This window comes from Eleutherodactylus coqui, chromosome 1, assembly GCF_035609145.1.
Source record: "Eleutherodactylus coqui strain aEleCoq1 chromosome 1, aEleCoq1.hap1, whole genome shotgun sequence".
Taxonomy (NCBI): domain Eukaryota; kingdom Metazoa; phylum Chordata; class Amphibia; order Anura; family Eleutherodactylidae; genus Eleutherodactylus; species Eleutherodactylus coqui.
The window spans coordinates 103,649,880-103,657,038 of record NC_089837.1 but is presented as its reverse complement, the minus strand read 5'-3'; the positions used below and the strand labels follow the sequence as shown (position 1 = coordinate 103,657,038).

Here is a 7,159-nt window from a genome sequence, read left to right as displayed (position 1 = left end):
TATGACCCCATTCAAAAGAATGGGGCTCATATTCATGCAAGATTTGTGAAGCCGGCCTAACTGTAAGCCAAACCCAGGAGTGCACCCAAAATACGGAAGAGGTGCAAATCTTTTCATTATACTTTTTCTCTGTAGGTTTCCCTTCCTGGTTTGAGCTTCCAAGAACTGAAGGAAAACACTAACAAGTCCTGTCGTCTGAATAGGGCCTTAGACTCTGTTCACATTTACGTTAGGACTCTCTGCTCAGGGTTACGGTCACAGATGCTAGAAAAAATAGTGCAGCATTCTGTGCTATTTTGTTTCAGCTAAAATGGCATACACTATGATGGAAACCCGACCGAATCCTTTATAATTGATTTGATTCGCCAACGCTGCTGCTGTCTGTCATCTGATGGTTCTGGCAGGTTAATATTTTAGCCTGTTCCATGGTGACAGAACAGAAAAATGGAAATGTGAAAAGGAAGTGTGAACAGTGCCTTAGGTCTCATTCATGCATGAGTTCTAGGATAATGCCCACGGCCGGATTTCCGCCACGTGAAACGCGGCGAAAATAGGCAGCGTTACACCGCAGCTATTAGGTTCTATTGAACCTAATAGCTAAATGTTCACTCTGCGGAATTCCACCGCGGAATTCCGCAGCGTGAAAAAACCCGCAGCATGTCCTATTTGCCGCTGGAATATGCGTGGCCGGCTTCCATTGTAGTCAATGGAAGCTGGCCGTCACGCTATACTTACGCTGTAGCACAGCGGAAGTATAATGTGAATACACGCCCCGCCCACTGCAAGGGCGTCATGCGACATTGCCGGCACAGCGGATCTGAGAAGTGAGTATGTGGTCTTTGGGGGGGGGTGGCGCCGTGACGGACTCCGCTGCGGTACTATGCAGACGGACGCGATTTGTCCGTGTGAAAACACATGCAGAAAACAAGTCGTGGCATGTTCTATTTCTGTGCGGGTCTTGCAGAGACCCGCATAGAAATGTCAGTGGTGACAGGCCGGCTCCGCTCTGCGCATGCCCTGGCTGGCTGGCAGCCGGCGCATAGCAGGAGACAGAAGATGCAGGGAGCGGGTGAGACGCAGGTCTCTACAGCGGCACAGGTCCACATCCTGCTGCGAGAATTCTAGTCAATGGGGTCCATCCTGCGCTGTTCGGTTTTGTACGAAGAGGGAGCCGTTTGGCCACAGGGATTCCCCTTTCCTGCTCCCCGAATGGCGTACAAAAGTGGAACCGTGAGTGCAGATGTGAAAACACCCTTATTGACACAAATTCCAATATGGATTCTGCATCAATTTTACATTCCATTGAATTAAGTGCAAATCTCTGCTATAGTTCATACAACAATTGAAAAAAATATATATTGACTCAATTCTTGATGCACTTTTTGTGCAAAAACCACACTGGCTGGCCCTATGCGGATGTTCCCCACTGCACGAAACCACATGCAAATCCACGCCAAGGGTCAGTCTCCGAATTCTCCTGTGGACTATTGTGGCAGATCCACATCACGAAAAATCTGATATGTATCTACCCCCAAATAAAACACATGCATTTAAAATGGTGTAAATTATCATTATTTCATTTTTTAAAAGACACCCAAAATGTATGTAGAAAAAATATGATCAACCAAAAAAAAACAACACTTTTATTACATTAGTATTTTAGGGTGAAAAACATTCCCCAAAATGTGTGTGAAGGACGCCATAGACTGTATTATGTACATTATTTCGGACGGATCGGCCCACAGTGAACACTTGAGCCATCCTCCTCAGCAGACAGGGACCCTCTAATGTAAACAAATCTACTGTGCGCGTCCCTAGCAACCGCTGGCCCGCTCTTTTCTGGTAGGCTGAGGGCGTGTCCCCTCCGCCTGGCAACATTCTTTACTTGCCGATTGGTCAGTACATCTGGCGTTCATAAGTCAGCGGGTTCTGATTGGATGACGCGTTCAAACCTATTAGGCCCGCCTTTTCCGCTGTACTGTATGCTGTCCCTGGGAAGGATGACATAAGCGGTGTGATCGTGTGAGTAATGTACCGTGCGGAGGGGGCGGCGGGCTGCTGAGAGCCGCAGTAATGGGGTGGTCAGCCGGGCATGCACTGTCCAATGTGCTGGCCTAGCTCCGGCCGTCACACGCCGCCTGCCTCTTTGTATGCCATGATGTAGTGTTGGAGCTGGAGAGCAGCCTCGGATTCCATTGTATGACTCTCCCAGCTGCTGAGGCACTACAGCCCCCAGCATGCAGCTGTTATGGCATGCTGGGAGTAGTAGTTCCCCCAACATGTAACTGATATATTTAGGACTTTGTTCCAAGTTAAACATTTTTATAAATAAAATCACTAAACTGTGATTGATTGCGGTGGGGGGATCTGCTACGGGAAAACACAGACAGACGTGGAGTGCGCCAAATTATTATTTTTTTGTTAGAGACATTCCTCAAGAATTTTAAAAAAAGAGATGTAAAACGCGCCAAATTAATTTGGGGTGTGCCAATTATTTGCCGGAATATGGTGCTGTAAGGCTGTAGTCGCACGGGCAAGTGCGCTTGTTGGTCGGTGGAAAGCTGACCGATTTCATGCGGTTTTCATAAGATTTTCAGGATCTTAAAAAATGTGGTGTTTTTTTTTTCTCTTTGTACTTCCAGGTTCTTTCTTTCATGCGGTCGTTACACTATCCGGTGCTAAAAATGCATCACACTCGCGTGACAATCACTTGGCATGTGATTAAGATGCTTTTTTTGTTTGTTTTTAACGCTTGACATTGTGGAAAGGTCGTGGGTCGCTGGGCGATGATGAGGGAAAAGCATTGGTTTAAAAAAATAAGTCTGTGCTGTGCATGTCCGATGGCGAGTTGTGCGGACCATCCGCAGAACAGAAGGAGAAATGACTGGTACGCGCGGACGCCGGTCAGACACAAGGTCAGATTCCGCTGCAGGCTGAATCCAACCCGGTCATGTGCAGACGGCCTTCCAGGGTGAATAATCCCAATTTTGTTAGCCTCTCTGGGTATTCCAGTCCCGTCATTCCATGTATTAGTTTAGTTGCTCTTCTTTGAACCCCCTCCAGCACTGTAACATCTTTCCTGAGCACCGGTGACCAGAACTGTACGCAGTATTTCATGTGAGGCCTGACAAATGCCTTATATAATGGAAGGATAATGTTCCCATCCTTCACCCCTATACCTTTTTTAATGCACCCCAAGACTTTATTAGCCTTTGCAGCAGCTGACTGGCATTAATTGCTCCAGTTAGTCTGCAGTCCACTAGTACCCCCAGGCCTTTTCCCATATCACTTTTCCCTAGCAGTACCCCATTCAGTGTATATTGGTGACATCTGTTTTTCCTGCCCATGTGCATAGTCTTACATTTATCAACATTGAACTTCATTTGCCATTTTTCTGCCCAAGCCCCCAGCTTATCCAGGTCCGTTTGTAGCCGCACATTGTCCTCCATTGTATTAATTATATTGTATAATTTTGTGTCATCTGCAAATAACGATATTTTACTGTGCAGCCCCTCTATCAGGTCGTTGATAAATATGTTGAACAGAGTGGGGCCTAATACTGAACCCTGTGGCACCCCGCTAGCGGCGGTGGCCCAATCAGAGTATGAACCATTTATTACCCCCCTCTGCTTTCTATCTCTAAGCCAGTTATTTATCCAGATAAACACGGTTTCGCCCAATCCGAGCTGCCTCATTTTATATATCAACCCATAATTCGGCACGGTGTCAAATGCTTTAGAGAAATCCAGATATACGAGATCAATAGACTCTCCCAGGTCCAGCCTAGAGCTTACTTCATCGTAGAAGCTGATCAGATTGGTCTGACATGATCGACCCTTCATGAACCCATACAAGATGTGATACGGCGGGCATGGAGGCTCTAGTACCCTGTTGTACTACCTCTAGCTTGGATACAAGATGTGATACAGGCAGGCATGGAGGCTCTAGTACCCTGTTGTACCGCCTCTAGCTTAGATACAAGATGTGATACAGGCAGGCATGGAGGTTCCAGTACCCTGTTGTACCGCCTCTAGCTTAGATACAAGATGTGATACGAGCAGGAGGCTCCAGTACCCTGTTGTACCGCCCCTAGCTTAGATACAAGATGTAAGACGGGCAGGCATGGAGGCTCTAGTACCCTATTGTACTGCCTCTAGCTTGGATACAAGATGTGATACGGGCGGGCATGGAGGCTCTAGTACCCTATTGTACTGCCTCTAGCTTGGATACAAGATGTGATACGGGCAGGCATGGAGGCTCTAGTACCCTATTGTACTGCCTCTAGCTTGGATACAAGATGTGATACGGGCGGGCATGGAGGCATACATGTTCTGTATGGTATCCTGCAGCATATTGGTCCACATTTGCTGTAACTGAGCCTATAGATCGTGTAGACTGTTAATGTTGGCATCCCAGATGGTCCCATTCATGTTTATTGGTGATAAATCTGGTGACCGGGCAGCCACAGAAGTGTGACAATGTTGTGGGGGCTTCCTGTGACCCCTTTGTGTGTGCGGCTGAACATTAACCTGCTGCCTCTTGGAAGCCGCCATGAGAGGAACACATGTGGCTGCAGGATGTCCTGAACATATCGCTGAGCTGTCATTGTCCCTCGTACAACTACTAGGGGTGACTGATGGTCGTATGTGATGTCCCCCACACCATCACACCAGCAGGGGGCAGTGTGCTGCTCCACAGCAAAGGCAGGATTTAGGCGCTCACCCCTAGGTCTCCAGACATGAACATGGCCGTCGTCAGCACCCAAAAGTAAACCTGGATTTTTCACTGAAGACAACCCAGCTCCACTCTGTAGCTGTCCAGTTTCATTGTTCATGAATCATGATACCACTGCAAACAGAGGTGAGGCGGATATTGAAGGCAAAACGTAATGGATGTTGTGAGACCTTCAGCCAAGTGCCTGGAAATGGTTCCGACAGACACCGGGGTGTAACGATGGCGCCACCTGTCTCTGTATGGCGGACAATAAAACAGTTGGAGCTGCTCATGGGCATCAGATGATGCTCTCTACTGGTGGTCTGTAGGGGGCATCTTGAGCCCGGTCCCCTTGTGTGCCCTCACACATCCACTGGTCCCAACACCTCCTAACAGTCTGGTCAGAACGGCCCGATGGGGGAGTATTCGTCGATACGACCATCCAGCTTCTCATATTCCACCAATGAAAATCCTGTGAAAGAATTAAAGTTAAGTTCTGTGTCCGAAATGTGGATTTTTTTTTTTTTCTCTACAGATTTAGGCTTGTGAACAATTTTTTATTTTTTTTTTAAAGGGTATGAACGTACATTGTGCAGTAAGGGTATGTTCATATGGGCTTTTTCTTCAGTCCCGAAAAATTGGATAATTTGCGTTTCACTAATTTTTTTACATGGCCGTCACTTGTTTTGTATCTTATTTTTACAAGCCTAGAAAATGGGACGGTGTCCTCATCTGCAGGGAGGGGGGGGGATGGAAGAGCCAGGAGCTGGAACTGAGCTCCCGCCCCCTCTCTGCCTCCTCTCCGCCTCTGCACTATTTGCAATGAAAGGAGGTGGGATGGGGCGGGGCTAAGTTTCTAAGAATTAGCCCTGTCCCGCCTCTCCTCATTGCAAATAGTGCAGAGGGGCGGAGAGGAGGCAGAGAGGGGCGGGAGCTTAGAGCACTGCTCCCGGATCTTCCAGGCTCCCCCCCTGCAGAGAGAGATGCTGTATATCGGCCGGCGTGAAAACCCAGCCGATATACGTTCGTCTGAATCCAGCCTTAAGGTTACCTTTACGATATGAACTGATCACAATTGCATCAAATGAGTGCAATTGATTATTTGTGTTCTATTTGGTTTTTTACACCCCCATACACTTGAATGGGTGATTTTTGTCTGAAAATCTCGAAAAAAAAAAATAGGCCATGCTGAGATTTGTCTTGCTTGGATTGTTCATACAATTAAAGCAATTGCACATGTGAATATAACCATTTAAATAGCACCTTCACTTACACTTCAAGGCGCTCCTGCTCCGTCGGCGGCTGTATTCCACTATTTCCGGCAGCTAAAGACGGCGCCATATAGCGCTATTTGGGACCGGCTTTAGCTGGTGAAAAGGCCCAAAAGCAGCAGATGAAGCAGGTGCGCTCCGAAGTGAAAGTGCAGGTACTCTTAAAAATAATATGCTTTTATTCCCGTCTAATTTCAGTCCGATTTTTTTTTTTTTTTTAAACAGACAGAAAATCAGATGAGAAAAATCATTTGCGTGAAAATACCTTAAATCTGCACAAAAATCCATTTACAGATTTTGGTGCGCGTTTTCATAGCGGAATTTACTCCTTACATGTAGCAAGCATTTCGCAACACCTCTTCACGTGTGAACGGGGAGTAGAGCAGCCGACCGAAGATATCTGTATGAGGACGACCAATCGTTCATCCCCATACTGCAGATAATCTGGAGCGAGCAGTGGCTGATATGCTTAGAGTCGGTCAGCACTTGTTAGCATATGCAGATTGTCTGACCACTTAAAATAGACAGGAACATTCCTTATTTTGGCCTCCGTTTCACAAAGCTTCCTTGTTTAAAGTGTCTGACATTGACTTGAAGGAATGCTACCATCCAATAGGTGGCGCTGCAGAGGTATTGTTCCATCTTCCTTATTTGCATATATTTCCCAGAGGAGCATGCATGGCCTTACAAGTCTCCTCACTCACCTCCTAGCTGCTCTCCTTAAGGAGATAATGATACCCCTCCCAAAACCTTCTTATGATGCTTGCAATTCTGGTCAGGAGACACGCAGTCTGACCGGAACGCAGTTCCATATTGCGGACGCACAACGGCAGCCAAAATACTGTAGTGTGCTCCCGCCGTTTGTGGAGGCTACACACAGACCAATCTCTGTTGTAGATGTGATAGAATTTGAGGTTAACTTGAGCACAACTTTTCTTTTTGGCCATGCCTTATAATTCACATGAGATAGAAGTTTTTACGCAATGCAAAAGTTCTTTCTGAAAGGCCTCCAGCATATGTTGGGTTATTCCAGATGGCTGTCGGTGCTGTCATCGTATAACAACAACACGTAATCCAGAATTGTCTTAGTATTCTCATCTTTGGGACTATAACTGTCCTGTACGTTCTCAACAACAGCCTGACACATCGCTGGGTGACAGCTGTGCCCGCACGTG

At 46.9% G+C, this 7,159-nt stretch overlaps 1 protein-coding gene across 1 annotated transcript in view; it reads left to right on the top strand.

The window, feature by feature from the left end:
- The first annotated feature begins 1,965 nt into the window (after window positions 1-1,965).
- Window positions 1,966-7,159, top strand: part of PASK (PAS domain containing serine/threonine kinase) — a 50,707-nt gene continuing 45,513 nt past the window's right edge. The window contains exon 1 of the mRNA XM_066598506.1: window positions 1,966-2,022. The gene's annotated coding sequence lies outside the window, so the exon portion shown is untranslated. The remainder of the gene's footprint in view (window positions 2,023-7,159) is intronic.